This window comes from Ambystoma mexicanum, chromosome 7p (assembly GCF_040938575.1).
Source record: "Ambystoma mexicanum isolate Mex_15411 chromosome 7p, UKY_AmexF1_1, whole genome shotgun sequence".
Classification (NCBI taxonomy): Eukaryota; Metazoa; Chordata; class Amphibia; order Caudata; family Ambystomatidae; genus Ambystoma; species Ambystoma mexicanum.
In genome coordinates, this window is record NC_090939.1 from 727,365,439 (window position 1) to 727,393,412 (window position 27,974).

Here is a 27,974-nt window from a genome sequence, read left to right on the forward strand (position 1 = left end):
AAAGTCCAGAAAATGTTGCTGGCCCAAAAACAGTGTCAGAGAGCTCTGAATGCCCCAAATACATTTGCAGCCTGAAAGGGGCATTAACCCGCATCCTAGACCACTGAAATTCCCAAAAATATTTTTTGCACGAAAAATGCATCCGTCACCCCTAAGGCTCAGAATATGTTAGCAGCCCAAAAAAGGCCTTAAAATGCATTTTAGGCCTTCAAAAATGTTGAAAACTTTGGAGGCCCAAAAAAGGGGTTTACAGACATCCTAGACCCCCTAAAGTCCAGAAAATGTTGCTGGCCCAAAAACAGTGTCAGAGAGCTCTGCATGTCCCAAACAGATTTGCAGCCTGAAAGGGGCATTAAGTTGCATCCTAGACCACTGAAATTCCCCAAAATATTTTTGGCACAAAAAATGCATACTACACCCCTGAAAGTTCTGAAAATGTTAGCAGCCCGAAAATGCCTTAAAGTGCATCTTAGGCTTGCAAAAATGTTGATAACTTTGGAGGTGGAAAAAAGGGGTTTACAGGCATCCTACACCCCCTAAAGTCCAGAAAATGTTGGTGGCCCAAAAATGGTGTCAGAGAGCTCTGAATGCCCCAAATACATTTGCAGCCTGAAAGGGGCATTAAGCCGCATCCTAGACCATTGAAATCCCCCAAAATATTTTTGGCATGAAAAATGCAACCTATACCCCTGAAGCTCAGAATATGTTAGCAGCCCAAAAAAGGCCTTAAAATGCATGTTAGGTCTGCAAAAATGTTGAAAACTTTGGAGGCCCAAAAAAGAGGGTACAGGCATCCTAGACCCCCTAAAGTCCAGAAAATGATTGTGGCTCAAAAATGGTGTCAGAGAGCCCTGAATTCCCAAAAACATTTGCAGCCTGAAAGGGGTATTAACTCGCATCCTAGACCACTGAAATTCCCAAAAATATTTTTTGCACGAAAAATGCATCCTACACCCCTAAGGCTCAGAATATGTTAGCAGCCCAAAAAAGGCCTTAAAATGCATTTTAGGCCTGCAAAAATGTTGAAACCTTTGGAGGCCGAAAAAAGGGGTTTACAGGCATCCTAGACCCCCTAAAGTCCAGAAAATGTTGGTGGGCCAAAATCGGTGTCAGAGAGCTCTGAATGTCCCACAAATATTTGCAGCCTGAAAGGGGCATTAAGCCGCATCCTAGACCACTGAAATTCTCCAAAATATTTTTGGCATGAAAAATGCATCCTACACCCCTGAAAGCTCAGAATATGTTAGCAGCCCAAAAAAGGCCTTAAAATGCATTTTAGGCCTGCAAAAATGTTGAAAACTTTGGAGGCCCAAAAAAGGCGTTTACAGGCATCCTAGACCCCCTAAAGTCCAGAAAATGTTGGTGGGCCAAAATCTGTGTCAGAGAGCTCTGAATGTCCCAAAAACATTTGCAGCCTGAAAGGGGCATTAACCCCCCACATCCTAGACCACTGAAATTCCCAAAAATATGTTTTGCACGAAAAATGCATCCGTCACCCCTAGGGCTCAGAATATGTTAGCAGCCCAAAAAAGGCCTTAAAATGCATTTTAGGCCTGCAAAAACATTGAAAACTTTGGAGGCCCAAAAAAGGGGTTTACAGACATCCTAGACCCCCTAAAGTCCAGAAAATGTTGGTGGCCCAAAAACAGGGTCAGAGAGCTCTGCATGTCCCAAACAGATTTGCAGCCTGAAAGGGGCATTAAGTTGCATCCTAGACCACTGAAATTCCCCAAAATATTTTTGGCACAAAAAATGCATACTACACCCCTGAAAGTTCTGAAAATGTTAGCAGCACAAAAATGCCTTAAAGTGCATCTTAGGCTTGCAAAAATGTTGATAACTTTGGAGGTGGAAAAAAGGGGTTTACAGGCATCCTACACCCCCTAAAGTCCAGAAAATGTTGGTGGCCCAAAAATGGTGTCAGAGAGCCCCGAATGTCCCAAAAACATTTGCAGCATGAAAGGGGCATTAACCCGCATCCTAGACCACTGAAATTCCCAAAAATATTTTTTGCACAAAAAATGCATCCTACACCGCTAAGGCTCAGAATATGTTAGCAGCCCAAAAAAGGCCTTAAAATGCATTTTACGCCTGCAAAAATGTTGAAAATTTTGGAGGCCCAAAAAAGGGGTTTAAAGGCATCCTAGACCCCCTAAAGTCCAGAAAATGTTGGTGGGCCAAAATCGGTGTCAGAGAGCTCTGAATGCCCCAAATACATTTGCAGCCTGAAAGGGGCATTAAGCCGCATCCTAGACCATTGAAATTCCCCAAAATATTTTTGGCATGAAAAATGCAACCTATACCCCTGAAGCTCAGAATATGTTAGCAGCCCAAAAAAGGCCTTAAAATGCATGTTAGTTCTGCAAAAATGTTGAAAACTTTGGAGGCCCAAAAAAGAGGGTACAGGCATCCTAGACCCCCTAAAGTCCAGAAAATGATTGTGGCTCAAAAATGGTGTCAGAGAGCCCTGAATTCCCAAAAACATTTGCAGCCTGAAAGGGGTATTAACCCGCATCCTAGAATACTGAAATTCCCAAAAATATTTTTTTCACGAAAAATGCATCCTACACCGCTAAGGCTCAGAATATGTTAGCCCAAAAAAGGCCTTAAAATGCATTTTACGCCTGCAAAAATGTTGAAAATTTTGGAGGCCCAAAAAAGGGGTTTACAGGCATCCTAGACCCCCTAAAGTCCAGAAAATGTTGGTGGGCCAAAATCAGTGTCAGAGAGCTCTGAATGCCCCAAATACATTTGCAGCCTGAAAGGGGCATTAAGCCGCATCCTAGACCACTGAAATTCCCCAAAATATTTTTGGCATGAAAAATGCAACCTATACCCCTGAAGCTCAGAATATGTTAGCATCCCAAAAAAGGCCTTAAAATGCATGTTAGGCCTGCAAAAATGTTGAAAACTTTGAAGGACCAAAAAAGGGGTTTACAGGCATCCTAGACCCCCTAAAGTCCAGAAAATGTTGGTGGGCCAAAATCGGTGTCAGAGAGCTCTGAATGTCCCAAAAACATTTGCAGCCTGAAAGGGGCATTAACCCGCATCCTAGACCACTGAAATTCCCAAAAATATTTTTGGCATGAAAAATGCAACCTATACCCCTGAAGCTCAGAATATGTTAGCAGCCCAAAAAAGGCCTTAAAATGCATTTTAGGCCTGCAAAAATGTTGAAAACTTTGGAGGCCCAAAAAAGGGGGTACAGGCATCCGAGACCCCCTAAAGTCCAGAAAATATTGGTGGCCCAAAAATGGTGTCAGAGAGCCCTGAATGTCCCAAACAGATTTGCAGCCTGAAAGGGGCATTAAGTTGCATCTTAGACCACTGAAATTCCCCAAAATATTTTTGGCACAAAAAATGCATACTACACCCCTGAAAGTTCTGATAATGTTAGCAGCCCGAAAATGCCCTAAAGTGCATCTTAGGCTTGCAAAAATGTTGATAACTTTGGAGGTGGAAAAAAGGGGTTTACAGGCATCCTACACCCCCTAAAGTCCAGAAAATGTTGGTGGCCCAAAAATGGTGTCAGAGAGCTCTGAATGCCCCAAATACATTTGCAGCCTGAAAGGGGCATTAAGCCGCATCCTAGACCATTGAAATCCCCCAAAATATTTTTGGCATGAAAAATGCAACCTATACCCCTGAAGCTCAGAATATGTTAGCAGCCCAAAAAAGGCCTTAAAATGCATGTTAGGTCTGCAAAAATGTTGAAAACTTTGGAGGCCCAAAAAAGAGGGTACAGGCATCCTAGACCCCCTAAAGTCCAGAAAATGATTGTGGCTCAAAAATGGTGTCAGAGAGCCCTGAATTCCCAAAAACATTTGCAGCCTGAAAGGGGTATTAACCCGCATCCTAGACCACTGAAATTCCCAAAAATATTTTTTGCACGAAAAATGCATCCTACACCCCTAAGGCTCAGAATATGTTAGCAGCCCAAAAAAGGCCTTAAAATGCATTTTAGGCCTGCAAAAATGTTGAAACCTTTGGAGGCCGAAAAAAGAGGTTTACAGGCATCCTAGACCCCCTAAAGTCCAGAAAATGTTGGTGGCCCAAAAACAGGGTCAGAGAGCTCGGCATGTCCCAAATACATTTGCAGCCTGAAAGGGGCATTAAGTTGCATCCTAGACCACTGAAATTCCCCAAAATATTTTTGGCACAAAAAATGCATACTACACCCCTGAAAGTTCTGAAAATGTTAGCAGCACAAAAATGCCTTAAAGTGCATCTTAGGCTTGCAAAAATGTTGATAACTTTGGAGGTGGAAAAAAGGGTTTACAGGCATCCAACACCCCCTAAAGTCCAGAAAATGTTGGTGGCCCAAAAAATGGTGTCAGAGAGCCCTGAATGTCCCAATAACATTTGCAGCATGAAAGGGGCATTAACCCGTATCCTAGACCACTGAAATTCCCAAAAATATTTTTTGCACGAAAAATGCATCCTACACCGCTAAGGCTCAGAATATGTTAGCAGCCCAAAAAAGGCCTTAAAATGCATTTTACGCCTGCAAAAATGTTGAAAATTTTGGAGGCCCAAAAAAGGGGTTTACAGGCATCCTAGACCCCCTAAAGTCCAGAAAATGTTGGTGGGCCAAAATCGGTGTCAGAGAGCTCTGAATGCCCCAAATACATTTGCAGCCTGAAAGGGGCATTAAGCCGCATCTTAGACCACTGAAATTCCCCAAAATATTTTTGGCATGAAAAATGCAACCTATACCCCTGAAGCTCAGAATATGTTAGCAGCCCAAAAAAGGCCTTAAAATGCATTTTAGGCCTGCAAAAATGTTGAAAACTTTGGAGGCCCAACAAAGGGGTTTACAGGCATCCTAGACCCCCTAAAGTCCAGAAAATGTTGGTGGCCCAAAAATGGTGTCAGAGAGCCCTGAATGTCCCAAAAACATTTGCAGCCTGAAAGGGGCATTAACCCGCATCCTAGACCACTGAAATTCCCAAAAATATCTTTTGCACGAAAAATGCATCCGTCACCCCTAGGGCTCAGAATATGTTAGCAGCCCAAAAAAGGCCTTAAAATGCATTTTAGGCCTGCAAAAATGTTGAAACCTTTGGAGGCCGAAAAAAGGGGTTTACAGGCATCCTAGACCCCCTAAAGTCCAGAAAATGTTGGTGGGCCAAAATCGGTGTCAGAGAGCTCTGAATGTCCCAAAAATATTTGCAGCCTGAAAGGGGCATTAAGCCGCATCCTAGACCACTGAAATTCTCCAAAATATTTTTGGCATGAAAAATGCATCCTACACCCCTGAAAGCTCAGAATATGTTAGCAGCCCAAAAAAGGCCTTGAAATGCATTTTAGGCCTGCAAAAATGTTGAAAACTTTGGAGGCCCAACAAAGGGGTTTACAGGCATCCTAGACCCCCTAAAGTCCAGAAAATGTTGGTGGCCCAAAAATGGTGTCAGAGAGCCCTGAATGTCCCAAAAACATTTGCAGCCTGAAAGGGGCATTAACCCGCATCCTAGACCACTGAAATTCCCAAAAATATCTTTTGCACGAAAAATGCATCCGTCACCCCTAGGGCTCAGAATATGTTAGCAGCCCAAAAAAGGCCTTAAAATGCATTTTAGGCCTGCAAAAATGTTGAAACCTTTGGAGGCTGAAAAAAGGGGTTTACAGGCATCCTAGACCCCCTAAAGTCCAGAAAATGTTGGTGGGCCAAAATCGGTGTCAGAGAGCTCTGAATGTCCCAAAAATATTTGCAGCCTGAAAGGGGCATTAAGCCGCATCCTAGACCACTGAAATTCTCCAAAATATTTTTGGCATGAAAAATGCATCCTACACCCCTGAAAGCTCAGAATATGTTAGCAGCCCAAAAAAGGCCTTGAAATGCATTTTAGGCCTGCAAAAATGTTGAAAACTTTGGAGGCCCAACAAAGGGGTTTACAGGCATCCTAGACCCCCTAAAGTCCAGAAAATGTTGGTGGCCCAAAAATGGTGTCAGAGAGCCCTGAATGTCCCAAAAACATTTGCAGCCTGAAAGGGGCATTAACCCGCATCCTAGACCACTGAAATTCCCAAAAATATCTTTTGCACGAAAAATGCATCCGTCACCCCTAGGGCTCAGAATATGTTAGCAGCCCAAAAAAGGCCTTAAAATGCATTTTAGGCCTGCAAAAATGTTGAAAACCTTGGAGGCCCAAAAAAGGGGTTTACAGACATCCTAGACCCCCTAAAGTCCAGAAAATGTTGGTGCCCCAAAAACAGGGTCAGAGAGCTCTGCATGTCCCAAACAGATTTGCAGCCTGAAAGGGGCATTAAGTTGCATCCTAGACCACTGAAATTCCCCAAAATATTTTTGGCACAAAAAATGCATACTACACCCCTGAAAGTTCTGAAAATGTTAGCAGCACAAAAATGCCTTAAAGTGCATCTTAGGCTTGCAAAAATGTTGATAACTTTGGAGGTGGAAAAAAGGGGTTTACAGGCATCCTACACCCCCTAAAGTCCAGAAAATGTTGGTGGCCCAAAAATGGTGTCAGAGAGCCCTGAATGTCCCAAAAACATTTGCAGCATGAAAGGGGCATTAACCCGTATCCTAGACCACTGAAATTCCCAAAAATATTTTTTGCACGAAAAATGCATCCTACACCGCTAAGGCTCAGAATATGTTAGCAGCCAAAAAAAGGCCTTAAAATGCATTTTACGCCTGCAAAAATGTTGAAAATTTTGGAGGCCCAAAAAAGGGGTTTACAGGCATCCTAGACCCCCTAAAGTCCAGAAAATGTTGGTGGGCCAAAATCGGTGTCAGAGAGCTCTGAATGCCCCAAATACATTTGCAGCCTGAAAGGGGCATTAAGCCGCATCCTAGACCACTGAAATTCCCCAAAATATATTTGGCATGAAAAATGCAACCTATACCCCTGAAGCTCAGAATATGTTAGCAGCCCAAAAAAGGCCTTAAAATGCATTTTAGGCCTGCAAAAATGTTTAAACCTTTGGAGGTCGAAAAAAGGGGTTTACAGGCATCCTAGACCCCCTAAAGTCCAGAAAATGTTGGTGGGCCAAAATCGGTGTCAGAGAGCTCTGAATGTCCCAAAAATATTTGCAGCCTGAAAGGGGCATTAAGCCGCATCCTAGACCACTGAAATTCTCCAAAATATTTTTGGCATGAAAAATGCATCCTACACCCCTGAAAGCTCAGAATATGTTAGCAGCCCAAAAAAGGCCTTAAAATGCATTTTAGGCCTGCAAAAATGTTGAAAACTTTGGAGGCCCAAAAAAGAGGTTTACAGGCATCCTAGACCCCCTAAAGTCCAGAAAATGTTGGTGGCCCAAAAATGGTGTCAGAGAGCCCTGAATGTCCCAAAAACATTTACAGCCTGAAAGGGGCATTAACCCGCATCCTAGACCACTGAAATTCCCAAAAATATTTTTTGCACGAAAAATGCATCCGTCACCCCTAAGGCTCAGAATATGTTAGCAGCCCAAAAAAGGCCTTAAAATGCATTTTAGGCCTTCAAAAATGTTGAAAACTTTGGAGGCCCAAAAAAGGGGTTTACAGACATCCTAGACCCCCTAAAGTCCAGAAAATGTTGCTGGCCCAAAAACAGTGTCAGAGAGCTCTGCATGTCCCAAACAGATTTGCAGCCTGAAAGGGGCATTAAGTTGCATCCTAGACCACTGAAATTCCCCAAAATATTTTTGGCACAAAAAATGCATACTACACCCCTGAAAGTTCTGAAAATGTTAGCAGCCCGAAAATGCCTTAAAGTGCATTTTAGGCTTGCAAAAATGTTGATAACTTTGGAGGTGGAAAAAAGGGGTTTACAGGCATCCTACACCCCCTAAAGTGCAGAAAATGTTGGTGGCCCAAAAATGATGTCAGAGAGCCCTGAATGTCCCAAAAACATTTGCAGCATGAAAGGGGCATTAACCCGCATCCTAGACCACTGAAATTCCCAAAAATATTTTTTGCACGAAAAATGCATCCGTCACCACTAAGGCTCAGAATATGTTAGCAGCCCAAAAAAGGCCTTAAAATGCATTTTAGGCATGCAAAAATGTTGAAAACTTTGGAGGCCCAAAAAAGGGGTTTACAGGCATCCTAGACCCCCTAAAGTCCAGAAAATGTTGGTGGGCCAAAATCGGTGTCAGAGAGCTCTGAATGCCCCAAATACATGTGCAGCCTGAAAGGGGCATTAAGCCGCATCCTAGACCATTGAAATTCCCCAAAATATTTTTGGCATGAAAAATGCAACCTATACCCCTGAAGCTCAGAATATGTTAGCAGCCCAAAAAAGGCCTTAAAATGCATGTTAGTTCTGCAAAAATGTTGAAAACTTTGGAGGCCCAAAAAAGAGGGTACAGGCATCCTAGACCCCCTAAAGTCCAGAAAATGATTGTGGCTCAAAAATGGTGTCAGAGAGCCCTGAATTCCCAAAAACATTTGCAGCCTGAAAGGGGCATTAAGTTGCATCCTAGACCACTGAAATTCCCAAAAATATTTTTTGCACGAAAAATGCATCCTACACCGCTAAGGCTCAGAATATGTTAGCAGCCCAAAAAAGGCCTTAAAATGCATTTTACGCCTGCAAAAATGTTGAAAATTTTGGAGGCCCAAAAAAGGGGTTTACAGGCATCGTAGACCCCCTAAAGTCCAGAAAATGTTGGTGGGCCAAAATCGGTGTCAGAGAGCTCTGAATGCCCCAAATACATTTGCAGCCTGAAAGGGGCATTAAGCCGCATCCTAGACCACTGAAATTCCCCAAAATATTTTTGGCATGAAAAATGCAACCTATACCCCTGAAGCTCAGAATATGTTAGCAGCCCAAAAAAGGCCTTAAAATGCATGTTAGGTCTGCAAAAATGTTGAAAATTTTGGAGGCCCAAAAAAGAGGGTACAGGCATCCTAGACCCTCTAAAGTCCAGAAAATGATTGTGGCTCAAAAATGGTGTCAGAGAGCCCTGAATTCCCAAAAACATTTGCAGCCTGAAAGGGGTATTAACCCGCATCCTAGACCATTGAAATTCCCAAAAATATTTTTTGCACGAAAAATGCATCCTACACCCCTAAGGCTCGGAATATGTTAGCACCCCAAAAAAGGCCTTAAAATGCATTTTAGGCCTGCAAAAATGTTGAAACCTTTGGAGGCCGAAAAAAGAGGTTTACAGGCATCCTAGACCCCCTAAAGTCCAGAAAATGTTGGTGGGCCAAAAACAGGGTCAGAGAGCTCTGCATGTCCCAAATACATTTGCAGCCTGAAAGGGGCATTACGCCGCATCCTAGACCATTGAAATTCTCCAAAATATTTTTGGCACAAAAAATGCATACTACACCCCTGAAAGTTCTGAAAATGTTAGCAGCACAAAAATGCCTTAAAGTGCATCTTAGGCTTGCAAAAATGTTGATAACTTTGGAGGTGGAAAAAAGGGGTTTACAGGCATCCAACACCCCCTAAAGTCCAGAAAATGTTGGTGGCCCAAAACATGGTGTCAGAGAGCCCTGAATGTCCCAAAAACATTTGCAGCATGAAAGGGACATTAACCCGTATCCTAGACCACTGAAATTCCCAAAAATATTTTTTGCACGAAAAATGCATCCTACACCGCTAAGGCTCAGAATATGTTAGCAGCCCAAAAAAGGCCTTAAAATGCATTTTACGCCTGCAAAAATGTTGAACATTTTGGAGGCCCAAAAAAGGGGTTTACAGGCATCCTAGACCCCCTAAAGTCCAGAAAATGTTGGTGGGCCAAAATCGGTGTCAGAGAGCTCTGAATGCCCCAAATACATTTGCAGCCTGAAAGGGGCATTAAGCCACATCCTAGACCACTGAAATTCCCCAAAATATTTTTGGCATGAAAAATGCAACCTATACCCCTGAAGCTCAGAATATGTTAGCAGCCCAAAAAAGGCCTTAAAATGCATTTTAGGTCTGCAAAAATGTTGAAAACTTTGGAGGCCCAAAAAAGAGGGTACAGGCATCCTAGACCCCCTAAAGTCCAGAAAATGATTGTGGCTCAAAAATGGTGTCAGAGAGCCCTGAATGTCCCAAAAACATGTACAGCCTGAAAGGGGCATTAACCCGCATCCTAGACCACTGAAATTCCCAAAAATATTTTTTGCACGAAAAATGCATACGTCACCCCTAAGGCTCAGAATATGTTAGCAGCCCAAAAAAGGCCTTAAAATGCATTTTAGGCCTTCAAAAATGTTGAAAACTTTGGAGGCCCAAAAAAGGGGTTTACAGACATCCTAGACCCCCTAAAGTCCAGAAAATGTTGCTGGCCCAAAAACAGTGTCAGAGAGCTCTGCATGTCCCAAACAGATTTGCAGCCTGAAAGGGGCATTAAGTTGCATCTTACACCACTGAAATTCCCCAAAATATTTTTGGCACAAAAAATGCATACTACACCCCTGAAAGTTCTGAAAATGTTAGCAGCCCGAAAATGCCTTAAAGTGCATTTTAGGCTTGCAAAAATGTTGATAACTTTGGAGATGGGAAAAAAGGGGTTTACAGGCATCCTACACCCCCTAAAGTCCAGAAAATGTTGGTGGCCCAAAAATGATGTCAGAGAGCCCTGAATGTCCCAAAAACATTTGCAGCATGAAAGGGGCATTAACCCGCATCCTAGACCATTGAAATTCCCCAAAATATTTTTGGCATGAAAAATGCAACCTATACCCCTGAAGCTCAGAATATGTTAGCAGCCCAAAAAAGGCCTTAAAATGCATGTTAGTTCTGGAAAAATGTTGAAAACTTTGGAGGCCCAAAAAAGAGGGTACAGGCATCCTAGACCCCCTAAAGTCCAGAAAATGATTGTGGCTCAAAAATGGTGTCAGAGAGCCCTGAATTCCCAAAAACATTTGCAGCCTGAAAGGGGTATTAACCCGCATCCTAGACCACTGAAATTCCCAAAAATATTTTTTGCACGAAAAATGCATCCTACACCCCTAAGGCTCAGAATATGTTAGCAGCCCAAAAAAGGCCTTAAAATGCATTTTAGGTCTGCAAAAATGTTGAAAACTTTGGAGGCCCAAAAAAGGGGTTTACAGACATCCTAGACCCCCTAAATTCCAGAAAATGTTGGTGGCCCAAAAACAGGGTCAGAGAGCTCGGCATGTCCCAAATACATTTGCAGCCTGAAAGGGGCATTAAGTTGCATCCTAGACCACTGAAATTCCCCAAAATATTTTTGGCACAAAAAATGCATACTACACCCCTGAAAGTTCTGAAAATGTTAGCAGCACAAAAATGCCTTAAAGTGCATCTTAGGCTTGCAAAAATGTTGATAACTTTGGAGGTGGAAAAAAGGGGTTTACAGGCATCCAACACCCCCTAAAGTCCAGAAAATGTTGGTGGCCCAAAAAAGGCCTTAAAATGCATTTTACGCCTGCAAAAATGTTGAACATTTTGGAGGCCCCAAAAAGGGGTTTACAGGCATCCTAGACCCACTAAAGTCCAGAAAATGTTGGTGGGCCAAAATCGGTGTCAGAGAGCTCTGAATGCCCCAAATACATTTGCAGCCTGAAAGGGGCATTAAGCCGCATCTTAGACCACTGAAATTCCCCAAAATATTTTTGGCATGAAAAATGCAACCTATACCCCTGAAGCTCAGAATATGTTAGCAGCCCAAAAAAGGCCTTAAAATGCATTTTAGGTCTGCAAAAATGTTGAAAACTTTGGAGGCCCAAAAAAGAGGGTACAGGCATCCTAGACCCCCTAAAGTCCAGAAAATGATTGTGGCTCAAAAATGGTGTCAGAGAGCCCTGAATTCCCAACAACATTTGCAGCCTAAAAGGGGTATTAACCCGCATCCTAGACCACTGAAATTCCCAAACATATTTTTTGCACGAAAAATGCATCCTACACCCCTAAGGCTCAGAATATGTTAGCAGCCCAAAAAAGGCCTTAAAATGCATTTTAGTCCTGCAAAAATGTTGAAACCTTTGGAGGCCGAAAAAAGGGGTTTACAGGCATCCTAGACCCCCTAAAGTCCAGAAAATGTTGGTGGGCCAAAATCGGTGTCAGAGAGCTCTGAATGTCCCAAAAATATTTGCAGCCTGAAAGGGGCATTAAGCCGCATCCTAGACCACTGAAATTCTCCAAAATATTTTTGGCATGAAAAATGCATCCTACACCCCTGAAAGCTCAGAATATGTTAGCAGCCCAAAAAAGGCCTTAAAATGCATTTTAGGCCTGCAAAAATTTTGAAAACTTTGGAGGCCCAACAAAGGGGTTTACAGGCATCCTAGACCCCCTAAAGTCCAGAAAATGTTGGTGGCCCAAAAATGGTGTCAGAGAGCCCTGAATGTCCCAAAAACATTTGCAGCCTGAAAGGGGCATTAACCCGCATCCTAGACCACTGAAATTCCCAAAAATATTTTTTGCACGAAAAATGCATCCTACACCCCTAAGGCTCAGAATATGTTAGCAGCCCAAAAAAGGCCTTAAAATGCATTTTAGGCCTGCAAAAATGTTGAAACCTTTGGAGGCCGAAAAAAGAGGGTACAGGCATCCTAGACCCCCTAAAGTCCAGAAAATGTTGGTGGCCCAAAAATGGTGTCAGAGAGCCCTGAATGTCCCAAAAACATTTGCAGCCTGAAAGGGGCATTAACCCGCATCCTAGACCACTGAAATTCCCAAAAATATTTTTTGCACGAAAAATGCATACTACACCTCTGAAAGTTCTGAAAATGTTAGCAGCACAAAAATGCCTTAAAGTGCATCTTAGGCTTGCAAAAATGTTGATAACTTTGGAGGTGGAAAAAAGGGTTTACAGGCATCCTACACCCCCTAAAGTCCAGAAAATGTTGGTGGCCCAGAAATGGTGTCAGAGAGCCCTGAATGTCCCAAAAACATTTGCAGCATGAAAGGGGCATTAACCCGCATCCTAGACCACTGAAATTCCCAAAAATATTTTTTTCACGAAAAATGCATCCTACACCGCTAAGGCTCAGAATATGTTAGCCCAAAAAAGGCCTTAAAATGCATTTTACGCCTGCAAAAATGTTGAAAATTTTGGAGGCCCAAAAAAGGGGTTTACAGGCATCCTAGACCCCCTAAAGTCCAGAAAATGTTGGTGGGCCAAAATCGGTGTCAGAGAGCTCTGAATGCCCCAAATACATTTGCAGCCTGGAAGGGGCATTAAGCCGCATCCTAGACCACTGAAATTTCCCAAAATATTTTTGGCATGAAAAATGCAACCTATACCCCTGAAGCTCAGAATATGTTAGCAGCCCAAAAAAGGCCTTAAAATGCATGTTAGGCCCGCAAAAATGTTGAAAACTTTGAAGGACCAAAAAAGGGGTTTACAGGCATCCTAGACCCCCTAAAGTCCAGAAAATGTTGGTGGGCCAAAATCGGTGTCAGAGAGCTCTGAATGTCCCAAAAACATTTGCAGCCTGAAAGGGGCATTAACCCGCATCCTAGACCACTGAAATTCCCAAAAATATATTTTGCACGAAAAATGCATCCGTCACCCCTAAGGCTCAGAATATGTTAGCAGCCCAAAAAAGGCCTTAAAATGCATTTTAGGCCTGAAAAAATGTTGAAAACTTTGGAGGCCCAAAAAAGGGGTTTACAGACATCCTAGACCCCCTAAAGTCCAGAAAATGTTGCTGGCCCAAAAACAGTGTCAGAGAGCTCTGAATGCCCCAAATACATTTGCAGCCTGAAAGGGGCATTAAGCTGCATCTTAGACCACTGAAATTCCCCAAAATATTTTTGGCACAAAAAATGCATACTACACCCCTGAAAGTTCTGAAAATGTTAGCAGCCCGAAAATGCCTTAAAGTGCATCTTAGGCTTGCAAAAATGTTGATAACTTTGGAGGTGGAAAAAAGGGGTTTACAGGCATCCTACACCCCCTAAAGTCCAGAAAATGTTGGTGGCCCAAAAATGGTGTCAGAGAGCTCTGAATGCCCCAAATACATTTGCAGCCTGAAAGGGGCATTAAGCCGCATCCTAGACCATTGAAATCCCCCAAAATATTTTTGGCATGAAAAATGCAACCTATTCCCCTGAAGCTCAGAATATGTTAGCAGCCCAAAAAAGGCCTTAAAATGCATGTTAGGTCTGCAAAAATGTTGAAAACTTTGGAGGCCGAAAAAAGGGGTTTACAGGCATCCTAGACCCCCTAAAGTCCAGAAAATGTTGGTGGGCCAAAATCGGTGTCAGAGAGCTCTGAATGTCCCACACATATTTGCAGCCTGAAAGGGGCATTAAGCCGCATCCTAGACCACTGAAATTCTCCAAAATATTTTTGGCATGAAAAATGCATCCTACACCCCTGAAATCTCAGAATATGTTAGCAGCCCAAAAAAGGCCTTAAAATGCATTTTAGGCCTGCAAAAATGTTGAAAACTTTGGAGGCCCAAAAAAGGGGTTTACAGGCATCCTAGACCCCCTAAAGTCCAGAAAATGTTGGTGGGCCAAAATCGGTGTCAGAGAGCTCTGAATGTCCCAAAAACATTTGCAGCCTGAAAGGGGCATTAACCCCCCGCATCCTAGACCACTGAAATTCCCAAAAATATGTTTTGCACGAAAAATGCATCCGTCACCCCTAGGGCTCAGAATATGTTAGCAGCCCAAAAAAGGCATTAAAATGCATTTTAGGCCTGCAAAAACGTTGAAAACTTTGGAGGCCCAAAAAAGGGGTTTACAGACATCCTAGACCCCCTAAAGTCCAGAAAATGTTGGTGGCCCAAAAACAGGGTCAGAGAGCTCTGCATGTCCCAAACAGATTTGCAGCCTGAAAGGGGCATTAAGTTGCATCCTAGACCACTGAAATTCCCCAAAATATTTTTGGCACAAAAAATGCATACTACACCCCTGAAAGTTCTGAAAATGTTAGCAGCACAAAAATGCCTTAAAGTGCATCTTAGGCTTGCAAAAATGTTGATAACTTTGGAGGTGGAAAAAAGGGGTTTACAGGCATCCTACACCCCCTAAAGTCCAGAAAATGTTGGTGGCCCAAAAATGGTGTCAGAGAGCCCCGAATGTCCCAAAAACATTTGCAGCATGAAAGGGGCATTAACCCGCATCCTAGACCACTGAAATTCCCAAAAATATTTTTTGCACAAAAAATGCATCCTACACCGCTAAGGCTCAGAATATGTTAGCAGCCCAAAAAAGGCCTTAAAATGCATTTTACGCCTGCAAAAATGTTGGAAATTTTGGAGGCCCAAAAAAGGGGTTTACAGGCATCCTAGACCCCCTAAAGTCCAGAAAATGTTGGTGGGCCAAAATCGGTGTCAGAGAGCTCTGAATGCCCCAAATACATTTGCAGCCTGAAAGGGGCATTAAGCCGCATCCTAGACCACTGAAATTCCCCAAAATATTTTTGGCATGAAAAATGCAACCTATACCCCTGAAGCTCAGAATATGTTAGCATCCCAAAAAAGGCCTTAAAATGCATGTTAGGCCTGCAAAAATGTTGAAAACTTTGAAGGACCAAAAAAGGGGTTTACAGGCATCCTAGACCCCCTAAAGTCCAGAAAATGTTGGTGGGCCAAAATCGGTGTCAGAGAGCTCTGAATGTCCCAAAAACATTTGCAGCCTGAAAGGGGCATTAACCCCCCGCATCCTAGACCACTGAAATTCCCAAAAATATGTTTTGCACGAAAAATGCATCCGTCACCCCTAGGGCTCAGAATATGTTAGCAGCCCAAAAAAGGCCTTAAAATGCATTTTAGGCCTGCAAAAACATTGAAAACTTTGGAGGCCCAAAAAAGGGGTTTACAGACATCCTAGACCCCCTAAAGTCCAGAAAATGTTGGTGGCCCAAAAACAGGGTCAGAGAGCTCTGCATGTCCCAAACAGATTTGCAGCCTGAAAGGGGCATTAAGTTGCATCCTAGACCACTGAAATTCCCCAAAATATTTTTGGCACAAAAAATGCATACTACACCCCTGAAAGTTCTGAAAATGTTAGCAGCACAAAAATGCCTTAAAGTGCATCTTAGGCTTGCAAAAATGTTGATAACTTTGGAGGTGGAAAAAAGGGGTTTACAGGCATCCTACACCCCCTAAAGTCCAGAAAATGTTGGTGGCCCAAAAATGGTGTCAGAGAGCCCCGAATGTCCCAAAAACATTTGCAGCATGAAAGGGGCATTAACCCGCATCCTAGACCACTGAAATTCCCAAAAATATTTTTTGCACAAAAAATGCATCCTACACCGCTAAGGCTCAGAATATGTTAGCAGCCCAAAAAAGGCCTTAAAATGCATTTTACGCCTGCAAAAATGTTGAAAATTTTGGAGGCCCAAAAAAGGGGTTTAAAGGCATCCTAGACCCCCTAAAGTCCAGAAAATGTTGGTGGGCCAAAATCGGTGTCAGAGAGCTCTGAATGCCCCAAATACATTTGCAGCCTGAAAGGGGCATTAAGCCGCATCCTAGACCATTGAAATTCCCCAAAATATTTTTGGCATGAAAAATGCAACCTATACCCCTGAAGCTCAGAATATGTTAGCAGCCCAAAAAAGGCCTTAAAATGCATGTTAGTTCTGCAAAAATGTTGAAAACTTTGGAGGCCCAAAAAAGAGGGTACAGGCATCCTAGACCCCCTAAAGTCCAGAAAATGATTGTGGCTCAAAAATGGTGTCAGAGAGCCCTGAATTCCCAAAAACATTTGCAGCCTGAAAGGGGTATTAACCCGCATCCTAGAATACTGAAATTCCCAAAAATATTTTTTTCACGAAAAATGCATCCTACACCGCTAAGGCTCAGAATATGTTAGCCCAAAAAAGGCCTTAAAATGCATTTTACGCCTGCAAAAATGTTGAAAATTTTGGAGGCCCAAAAAAGGGGTTTACAGGCATCCTAGACCCCCTAAAGTCCAGAAAATGTTGGTGGGCCAAAATCAGTGTCAGAGAGCTCTGAATGCCCCAAATACATTTGCAGCCTGAAAGGGGCATTAAGCCGCATCCTAGACCACTGAAATTCCCCAAAATATTTTTGGCATGAAAAATGCAACCTATACCCCTGAAGCTCAGAATATGTTAGCATCCCAAAAAAGGCCTTAAAATGCATGTTAGGCCTGCAAAAATGTTGAAAACTTTGAAGGACCAAAAAAGGGGTTTACAGGCATCCTAGACCCCCTAAAGTCCAGAAAATGTTGGTGGGCCAAAATCGGTGTCAGAGAGCTCTGAATGTCCCAAAAACATTTGCAGCCTGAAAGGGGCATTAACCCGCATCCTAGACCACTGAAATTCCCAAAAATATTTTTGGCATGAAAAATGCAACCTATACCCCTGAAGCTCAGAATATGTTAGCAGCCCAAAAAAGGCCTTAAAATGCATTTTAGGCCTGCAAAAATGTTGAAAACTTTGGAGGCCCAAAAAAGGGGGTACAGGCATCCGAGACCCCCTAAAGTCCAGAAAATATTGGTGGCCCAAAAATGGTGTCAGAGAGCCCTGAATGTCCCAAACAGATTTGCAGCCTGAAAGGGGCATTAAGTTGCATCTTAGACCACTGAAATTCCCCAAAATATTTTTGGCACAAAAAATGCATACTACACCCCTGAAAGTTCTGATAATGTTAGCAGCCCGAAAATGCCTTAAAGTGCATCTTAGGCTTGCAAAAATGTTGATAACTTTGGAGGTGGAAAAAAGGGGTTTACAGGCATCCTACACCCCCTAAAGTCCAGAAAATGTTGGTGGCCCAAAAATGGTGTCAGAGAGCTCTGAATGCCCCAAATACATTTGCAGCCTGAAAGGGGCATTAAGCCGCATCCTAGACCATTGAAATCCCCCAAAATATTTTTGGCATGAAAAATGCAACCTATACCCCTGAAGCTCAGAATATGTTAGCAGCCCAAAAAAGGCCTTAAAATGCATGTTAGGTCTGCAAAAATGTTGAAAACTTTGGAGGCCCAAAAAAGAGGGTACAGGCATCCTAGACCCCCTAAAGTCCAGAAAATGATTGTGGCTCAAAAATGGTGTCAGAGAGCCCTGAATTCCCAAAAACATTTGCAGCCTGAAAGGGGTATTAACCCGCATCCTAGACCACTGAAATTCCCAAAAATATTTTTTGCACGAAAAATGCATCCTACACCCCTAAGGCTCAGAATATGTTAGCAGCCCAAAAAAGGCCTTAAAATGCATTTTAGGCCTGCAAAAATGTTGAAACCTTTGGAGGCCGAAAAAAGAGGTTTACAGGCATCCTAGACCCCCTAAAGTCCAGAAAATGTTGGTGGCCCAAAAACAGGGTCAGAGAGCTCGGCATGTCCCAAATACATTTGCAGCCTGAAAGGGGCATTAAGTTGCATCCTAGACCACTGAAATTCCCCAAAATATTTTTGGCACAAAAAATGCATACTACACCCCTGAAAGTTCTGAAAATGTTAGCAGCACAAAAATGCCTTAAAGTGCATCTTAGGCTTGCAAAAATGTTGATAACTTTGGAGGTGGAAAAAAGGGGTTTACAGGCATCCAACACCCCCTAAAGTCCAGAAAATGTTGGTGGCCCAAAAAATGGTGTCAGAGAGCCCTGAATGTCCCAATAACATTTGCAGCATGAAAGGGGCATTAACCCGTATCCTAGACCACTGAAATTCCCAAAAATATTTTTTGCACGAAAAATGCATCCTACACCGCTAAGGCTCAGAATATGTTAGCAGCCCAAAAAAGGCCTTAAAATGCATTTTACGCCTGCAAAAATGTTGAAAATTTTGGAGGCCCAAAAAAGGGGTTTACAGGCATCCTAGACCCCCTAAAGTCCAGAAAATGTTGGTGGGCCAAAATCGGTGTCAGAGAGCTCTGAATGCCCCAAATACATTTGCAGCCTGAAAGGGGCATTAAGCCGCATCTTAGACCACTGAAATTCCCCAAAATATTTTTGGCATGAAAAATGCAACCTATACCCCTGAAGCTCAGAATATGTTAGCAGCCCAAAAAAGGCCTTAAAATGCATTTTAGGCCTGCAAAAATGTTGAAAACTTTGGAGGCCCAACAAAGGGGTTTACAGGCATCCTAGACCCCCTAAAGTCCAGAAAATGTTGGTGGCCCAAAAATGGTGTCAGAGAGCCCTGAATGTCCCAAAAACATTTGCAGCCTGAAAGGGGCATTAACCCGCATCCTAGACCACTGAAATTCCCAAAAATATCTTTTGCACGAAAAATGCATCCGTCACCCCTAGGGCTCAGAATATGTTAGCAGCCCAAAAAAGGCCTTAAAATGCATTTTAGGCCTGCAAAAATGTTGAATCCTTTGGAGGCCGAAAAAAGGGGTTTACAGGCATCCTAGACCCCCTAAAGTCCAGAAAATGTTGGTGGGCCAAAATCGGTGTCAGAGAGCTCTGAATGTCCCAAAAATATTTGCAGCCTGAAAGGGGCATTAAGCCGCATCCTAGACCACTGAAATTCTCCAAAATATTTTTGGCATGAAAAATGCATCCTACACCCCTGAAAGCTCAGAATATGTTAGCAGCCCAAAAAAGGCCTTGAAATGCATTTTAGGCCTGCAAAAATGTTGAAAACTTTGGAGGCCCAACAAAGGGGTTTACAGGCATCCTAGACCCCCTAAAGTCCAGAAAATGTTGGTGGCCCAAAAATGGTGTCAGAGAGCCCTGAATGTCCCAAAAACATTTGCAGCCTGAAAGGGGCATTAACCCGCATCCTAGACCACTGAAATTCCCAAAAATATCTTTTGCACGAAAAATGCATCCGTCACCCCTAGGGCTCAGAATATGTTAGCAGCCCAAAAAAGGCCTTAAAATGCATTTTAGGCCTGCAAAAATGTTGAAACCTTTGGAGGCTGAAAAAAGGGGTTTACAGGCATCCTAGACCCCCTAAAGTCCAGAAAATGTTGGTGGGCCAAAATCGGTGTCAGAGAGCTCTGAATGTCCCAAAAATATTTGCAGCCTGAAAGGGGCATTAAGCCGCATCCTAGACCACTGAAATTCTCCAAAATATTTTTGGCATGAAAAATGCATCCTACACCCCTGAAAGCTCAGAATATGTTAGCAGCCCAAAAAAGGCCTTGAAATGCATTTTAGGCCTGCAAAAATGTTGAAGACTTTGGAGGCCCAACAAAGGGGTTTACAGGCATCCTAGACCCCCTAAAGTCCAGAAAATGTTGGTGGCCCAAAAATGGTGTCAGAGAGCCCTGAATGTCCCAAAAACATTTGCAGCCTGAAAGGGGCATTAACCCGCATCCTAGACCACTGAAATTCCCAAAAATATCTTTTGCACGAAAAATGCATCCGTCACCCCTAGGGCTCAGAATATGTTAGCAGCCCAAAAAAGGCCTTAAAATGCATTTTAGGCCTGCAAAAATGTTGAAAACCTTGGAGGCCCAAAAAAGGGGTTTACAGACATCCTAGACCCCCTAAAGTCCAGAAAATGTTGGTGCCCCAAAAACAGGGTCAGAGAGCTCTGCATGTCCCAAACAGATTTGCAGCCTGAAAGGGGCATTAAGTTGCATCCTAGACCACTGAAATTCCCCAAAATATTTTTGGCACAAAAAATGCATACTACACCCCTGAAAGTTCTGAAAATGTTAGCAGCACAAAAATGCCTTAAAGTGCATCTTAGGCTTGCAAAAATGTTGATAACTTTGGAGGTGGAAAAAAGGGGTTTACAGGCATCCTACACCCCCTAAAGTCCAGAAAATGTTGGTGGCCCAAAAATGGTGTCAGAGAGCCCTGAATGTCCCAAAAACATTTGCAGCATGAAAGGGGCATTAACCCGTATCCTAGACCACTGAAATTCCCAAAAATATTTTTTGCACGAAAAATGCATCCTACACCGCTAAGGCTCAGAATATGTTAGCAGCCAAAAAAAGGCCTTAAAATGCATTTTACGCCTGCAAAAATGTTGAAAATTTTGGAGGCCCAAAAAAGGGGTTTACAGGCATCCTAGACCCCCTAAAGTCCAGAAAATGTTGGTGGGCCAAAATCGGTGTCAGAGAGCTCTGAATGCCCCAAATACATTTGCAGCCTGAAAGGGGCATTAAGCCGCATCCTAGACCACTGAAATTCCCCAAAATATTTTTGGCATGAAAAATGCAACCTATACCCCTGAAGCTCAGAATATGTTAGCAGCCCAAAAAAGGCCTTAAAATGCATTTTAGGCCTGCAAAAATGTTTAAACCTTTGGAGGTCGAAAAAAGGGGTTTACAGGCATCCTAGACCCCCTAAAGTCCAGAAAATGTTGGTGGGCCAAAATCGGTGTCAGAGAGCTCTGAATGTCCCAAAAATATTTGCAGCCTGAAAGGGGCATTAAGCCGCATCCTAGACCACTGAAATTCTCCAAAATATTTTTGGCATGAAAAATGCATCCTACACCCCTGAAAGCTCAGAATATGTTAGCAGCCCAAAAAAGGCCTTAAAATGCATTTTAGGCCTGCAAAAATGTTGAAAACTTTGGAGGCCCAAAAAAGAGGTTTACAGGCATCCTAGACCCCCTAAAGTCCAGAAAATGTTGGTGGCCCAAAAATGGTGTCAGAGAGCCCTGAATGTCCCAAAAACATTTACAGCCTGAAAGGGGCATTAACCCGCATCCTAGACCACTGAAATTCCCAAAAATATTTTTTGCACGAAAAATGCATCCGTCACCCCTAAGGCTCAGAATATGTTAGCAGCCCAAAAAAGGCCTTAAAATGCATTTTAGGCCTTCAAAAATGTTGAAAACTTTGGAGGCCCAAAAAAGGGGTTTACAGACATCCTAGACCCCCTAAAGTCCAGAAAATGTTGCTGGCCCAAAAACAGTGTCAGAGAGCTCTGCATGTCCCAAACAGATTTGCAGCCTGAAAGGGGCATTAAGTTGCATCCTAGACCACTGAAATTCCCCAAAATATTTTTGGCACAAAAAATGCATACTACACCCCTGAAAGTTCTGAAAATGTTAGCAGCCCGAAAATGCCTTAAAGTGCATCTTAGGCTTGCAAAAATGTTGATAACTTTGGAGGTGGAAAAAAGGGGTTTACAGGCATCCTACACCCCCTAAAGTGCAGAAAATGTTGGTGGCCCAAAAATGATGTCAGAGAGCCCTGAATGTCCCAAAAACATTTGCAGCATGAAAGGGGCATTAACCCGCATCCTAGACCACTGAAATTCCCAAAAATATTTTTTGCACGAAAAATGCATCCGTCACCACTAAGGCTCAGAATATGTTAGCAGCCCAAAAAAGGCCTTAAAATGCATTTTAGGCATGCAAAAATGTTGAAAACTTTGGAGGCCCAAAAAAGGGGTTTACAGGCATCCTAGACCCCCTAAAGTCCAGAAAATGTTGGTGGGCCAAAATCGGTGTCAGAGAGCTCTGAATGCCCCAAATACATGTGCAGCCTGAAAGGGGCATTAAGCCGCATCCTAGACCATTGAAATTCCCCAAAATATTTTTGGCATGAAAAATGCAACCTATACCCCTGAAGCTCAGAATATGTTAGCAGCCCAAAAAAGGCCTTAAAATGCATGTTAGTTCTGCAAAAATGTTGAAAACTTTGGAGGCCCAAAAAAGAGGGTACAGGCATCCTAGACCCCCTAAAGTCCAGAAAATGATTGTGGCTCAAAAATGGTGTCAGAGAGCCCTGAATTCCCAAAAACATTTGCAGCCTGAAAGGGGCATTAAGTTGCATCCTAGACCACTGAAATTCCCAAAAATATTTTTTGCACGAAAAATGCATCCTACACCCCTAAGGCTCAGAATATGTTAGCAGCCCAAAAAAGGCCTTAAAATGCATTTTAGGTCTGCAAAAATGTTGAAAACTTTGGAGGCCCAAAAAAGGGGTTTACAGACATCCTAGACCCCCTAAAGTCCAGAAAATGTTGCTGGCCCAAAAACAGTGTCAGAGAGCTCTGCATGTCCCAAACAGATTTGCAGCCTGAAAGGGGCATTAAGTTGCATCCTAGACCACTGAAATTCCCCAAAATATTTTTGGCACAAAAAATGCATACTACACCCCTGAAAGTTCTGAAAATGTTAGCAGCACAAAAATGCCTTAAAGTGCATCTTAGGCTTGCAAAAATGTTGATAACTTTGGAGGTGGAAAAAAGGGTTTACAGGCATCCTACACCCCCTAAAGTCCAGAAAATGTTGGTGGCCCAGAAATGGTGTCAGAGAGCCCTGAATGTCCCAAAAACATTTGCAGCATGAAAGGGGCATTAACCCGCATCCTAGAACACTGAAATTCCCCAAAATATTTTTTTCACGAAAAATGCATCCTACACCGCTAAGGCTCAGAATATGTTAGCAGCCCAAAAAAGGCCTTAAAATGCATTTTACGCCTGCAAAAATGTTGAAAATTTTGGAGGCCCAAAAAAGGGGTTTACAGGCATCGTAGACCCCCTAAAGTCCAGAAAATGTTGGTGGGCCAAAATCGGTGTCAGAGAGCTCTGAATGCCCCAAATACATTTGCAGCCTGAAAGGGGCATTAAGCCGCATCCTAGACCACTGAAATTCCCCAAAATATTTTTGGCATGAAAAATGCAACCTATACCCCTGAAGCTCAGAATATGTTAGCAGCCCAAAAAAGGCCTTAAAATGCATGTTAGGTCTGCAAAAATGTTGAAAATTTTGGAGGCCCAAAAAAGAGGGTACAGGCATCCTAGACCCTCTAAAGTCCAGAAAATGATTGTGGCTCAAAAATGGTGTCAGAGAGCCCTGAATTCCCAAAAACATTTGCAGCCTGAAAGGGGTATTAACCCGCATCCTAGACCATTGAAATTCCCAAAAATATTTTTTGCACGAAAAATGCATCCTACACCCCTAAGGCTCGGAATATGTTAGCACCCCAAAAAAGGCCTTAAAATGCATTTTAGGCCTGCAAAAATGTTGAAACCTTTGGAGGCCGAAAAAAGAGGTTTACAGGCATCCTAGACCCCCTAAAGTCCAGAAAATGTTGGTGGGCCAAAAACAGGGTCAGAGAGCTCTGCATGTCCCAAATACATTTGCAGCCTGAAAGGGGCATTACGCCGCATCCTAGACCATTGAAATTCTCCAAAATATTTTTGGCACAAAAAATGCATACTACACCCCTGAAAGTTCTGAAAATGTTAGCAGCACAAAAATGCCTTAAAGTGCATCTTAGGCTTGCAAAAATGTTGATAACTTTGGAGGTGGAAAAAAGGGGTTTACAGGCATCCAACACCCCCTAAAGTCCAGAAAATGTTGGTGGCCCAAAACATGGTGTCAGAGAGCCCTGAATGTCCCAAAAACATTTGCAGCATGAAAGGGACATTAACCCGTATCCTAGACCACTGAAATTCCCAAAAATATTTTTTGCACGAAAAATGCATCCTACACCGCTAAGGCTCAGAATATGTTAGCAGCCCAAAAAAGGCCTTAAAATGCATTTTACGCCTGCAAAAATGTTGAACATTTTGGAGGCCCAAAAAAGGGGTTTACAGGCATCCTAGACCCCCTAAAGTCCAGAAAATGTTGGTGGGCCAAAATCGGTGTCAGAGAGCTCTGAATGCCCCAAATACATTTGCAGCCTGAAAGGGGCATTAAGCCACATCCTAGACCACTGAAATTCCCCAAAATATTTTTGGCATGAAAAATGCAACCTATACCCCTGAAGCTCAGAATATGTTAGCAGCCCAAAAAAGGCCTTAAAATGCATTTTAGGTCTGCAAAAATGTTGAAAACTTTGGAGGCCCAAAAAAGAGGGTACAGGCATCCTAGACCCCCTAAAGTCCAGAAAATGATTGTGGCTCAAAAATGGTGTCAGAGAGCCCTGAATGTCCCAAAAACATGTACAGCCTGAAAGGGGCATTAACCCGCATCCTAGACCACTGAAATTCCCAAAAATATTTTTTGCACGAAAAATGCATACGTCACCCCTAAGGCTCAGAATATGTTAGCAGCCCAAAAAAGGCCTTAAAATGCATTTTAGGCCTTCAAAAATGTTGAAAACTTTGGAGGCCCAAAAAAGGGGTTTACAGACATCCTAGACCCCCTAAAGTCCAGAAAATGTTGCTGGCCCAAAAACAGTGTCAGAGAGCTCTGCATGTCCCAAACAGATTTGCAGCCTGAAAGGGGCATTAAGTTGCATCTTACACCACTGAAATTCCCCAAAATATTTTTGGCACAAAAAATGCATACTACACCCCTGAAAGTTCTGAAAATGTTAGCAGCCCGAAAATGCCTTAAAGTGCATTTTAGGCTTGCAAAAATGTTGATAACTTTGGAGATGGGAAAAAAGGGGTTTACAGGCATCCTACACCCCCTAAAGTCCAGAAAATGTTGGTGGCCCAAAAATGATGTCAGAGAGCCCTGAATGTCCCAAAAACATTTGCAGCATGAAAGGGGCATTAACCCGCATCCTAGACCATTGAAATTCCCCCAAATATTTTTGGCATGAAAAATGCAACCTATACCCCTGAAGCTCAGAATATGTTAGCAGCCCAAAAAAGGCCTTAAAATGCATGTTAGTTCTGCAAAAATGTTGAAAACTTTGGAGGCCCAAAAAAGAGGGTACAGGCATCCTAGACCCCCTAAAGTCCAGAAAATGATTGTGGCTCAAAAATGGTGTCAGAGAGCCCTGAATTCCCAAAAACATTTGCAGCCTGAAAGGGGTATTAACCCGCATCCTAGACCACTGAAATTCCCAAAAATATTTTTTGCACGAAAAATGCATCCTACACCCCTAAGGCTCAGAATATGTTAGCAGCCCAAAAAAGGCCTTAAAATGCATTTTAGGTCTGCAAAAATGTTGAAAACTTTGGAGGCCCAAAAAAGGGGTTTACAGACATCCTAGACCCCCTAAAGTCCAGAAAATGTTGGTGGCCCAAAAACAGGGTCAGAGAGCTCGGCATGTCCCAAATACATTTGCAGCCTGAAAGGGGCATTAAGTTGCATCCTAGACCACTGAAATTCCCCAAAATATTTTTGGCACAAAAAATGCATACTACACCCCTGAAAGTTCTGAAAATGTTAGCAGCACAAAAATGCCTTAAAGTGCATCTTAGGCTTGCAAAAATGTTGATAACTTTGGAGGTGGAAAAAAGGGGTTTACAGGCATCCAACACCCCCTAAAGTCCAGAAAATGTTGGTGGCCCAAAAAAGGCCTTAAAATGCATTTTACGCCTGCAAAAATGTTGAACATTTTGGAGGCCCCAAAAAGGGGTTTACAGGCATCCTAGACCCACTAAAGTCCAGAAAATGTTGGTGGGCCAAAATCGGTGTCAGAGAGCTCTGAATGCCCCAAATACATTTGCAGCCTGAAAGGGGCATTAAGCCGCATCTTAGACCACTGAAATTCCCCAAAATATTTTTGGCATGAAAAATGCAACCTATACCCCTGAAGCTCAGAATATGTTAGCAGCCCAAAAAAGGCCTTAAAATGCATTTTAGGTCTGCAAAAATGTTGAAAACTTTGGAGGCCCAAAAAAGAGGGTACAGGCATCCTAGACCCCCTAAAGTCCAGAAAATGATTGTGGCTCAAAAATGGTGTCAGAGAGCCCTGAATTCCCAACAACATTTGCAGCCTAAAAGGGGTATTAACCCGCATCCTAGACCACTGAAATTCCCAAACATATTTTTTGCACGAAAAATGCATCCTACACCCCTAAGGCTCAGAATATGTTAGCAGCCCAAAAAAGGCCTTAAAATGCATTTTAGTCCTGCAAAAATGTTGAAACCTTTGGAGGCCGAAAAAAGGGGTTTACAGGCATCCTAGACCCCCTAAAGTCCAGAAAATGTTGGTGGGCCAAAATCGGTGTCAGAGAGCTCTGAATGTCCCAAAAATATTTGCAGCCTGAAAGGGGCATTAAGCCGCATCCTAGACCACTGAAATTCTCCAAAATATTTTTGGCATGAAAAATGCATCCTACACCCCTGAAAGCTCAGAATATGTTAGCAGCCCAAAAAAGGCCTTAAAATGCATTTTAGGCCTGCAAAAATTTTGAAAACTTTGGAGGCCCAACAAAGGGGTTTACAGGCATCCTAGACCCCCTAAAGTCCAGAAAATGTTGGTGGCCCAAAAATGGTGTCAGAGAGCCCTGAATGTCCCAAAAACATTTGCAGCCTGAAAGGGGCATTAACCCGCATCCTAGACCACTGAAATTCCCAAAAATATTTTTTGCACGAAAAATGCATCCTACACCCCTAAGGCTCAGAATATGTTAGCAGCCCAAAAAAGGCCTTAAAATGCATTTTAGGCCTGCAAAAATGTTGAAACCTTTGGAGGCCGAAAAAAGAGGGTACAGGCATCCTAGACCCCCTAAAGTCCAGAAAATGTTGGTGGCCCAAAAATGGTGTCAGAGAGCCCTGAATGTCCCAAAAACATTTGCAGCCTGAAAGGGGCATTAACCCGCATCCTAGACCACTGAAATTCCCAAAAATATTTTTTGCACGAAAAATGCATACTACACCTCTGAAAGTTCTGAAAATGTTAGCAGCACAAAAATGCCTTAAAGTGCATCTTAGGCTTGCAAAAATGTTGATAACTTTGGAGGTGGAAAAAAGGGTTTACAGGCATCCTACACCCCCTAAAGTCCAGAAAATGTTGGTGGCCCAGAAATGGTGTCAGAGAGCCCTGAATGTCCCAAAAACATTTGCAGCATGAAAGGGGCATTAACCCGCATCCTAGACCACTGAAATTCCCAAAAATATTTTTTTCACGAAAAATGCATCCTACACCGCTAAGGCTCAGAATATGTTAGCCCAAAAAAGGCCTTAAAATGCATTTTACGCCTGCAAAAATGTTGAAAATTTTGGAGGCCCAAAAAAGGGGTTTACAGGCATCCTAGACCCCCTAAAGTCCAGAAAATGTTGGTGGGCCAAAATCGGTGTCAGAGAGCTCTGAATGCCCCAAATACATTTGCAGCCTGGAAGGGGCATTAAGCCGCATCCTAGACCACTGAAATTTCCCAAAATATTTTTGGCATGAAAAATGCAACCTATACCCCTGAAGCTCAGAATATGTTAGCAGCCCAAAAAAGGCCTTAAAATGCATGTTAGGCCCGCAAAAATGTTGAAAACTTTGAAGGACCAAAAAAGGGGTTTACAGGCATCCTAGACCCCCTAAAGTCCAGAAAATGTTGGTGGGCCAAAATCGGTGTCAGAGAGCTCTGAATGTCCCAA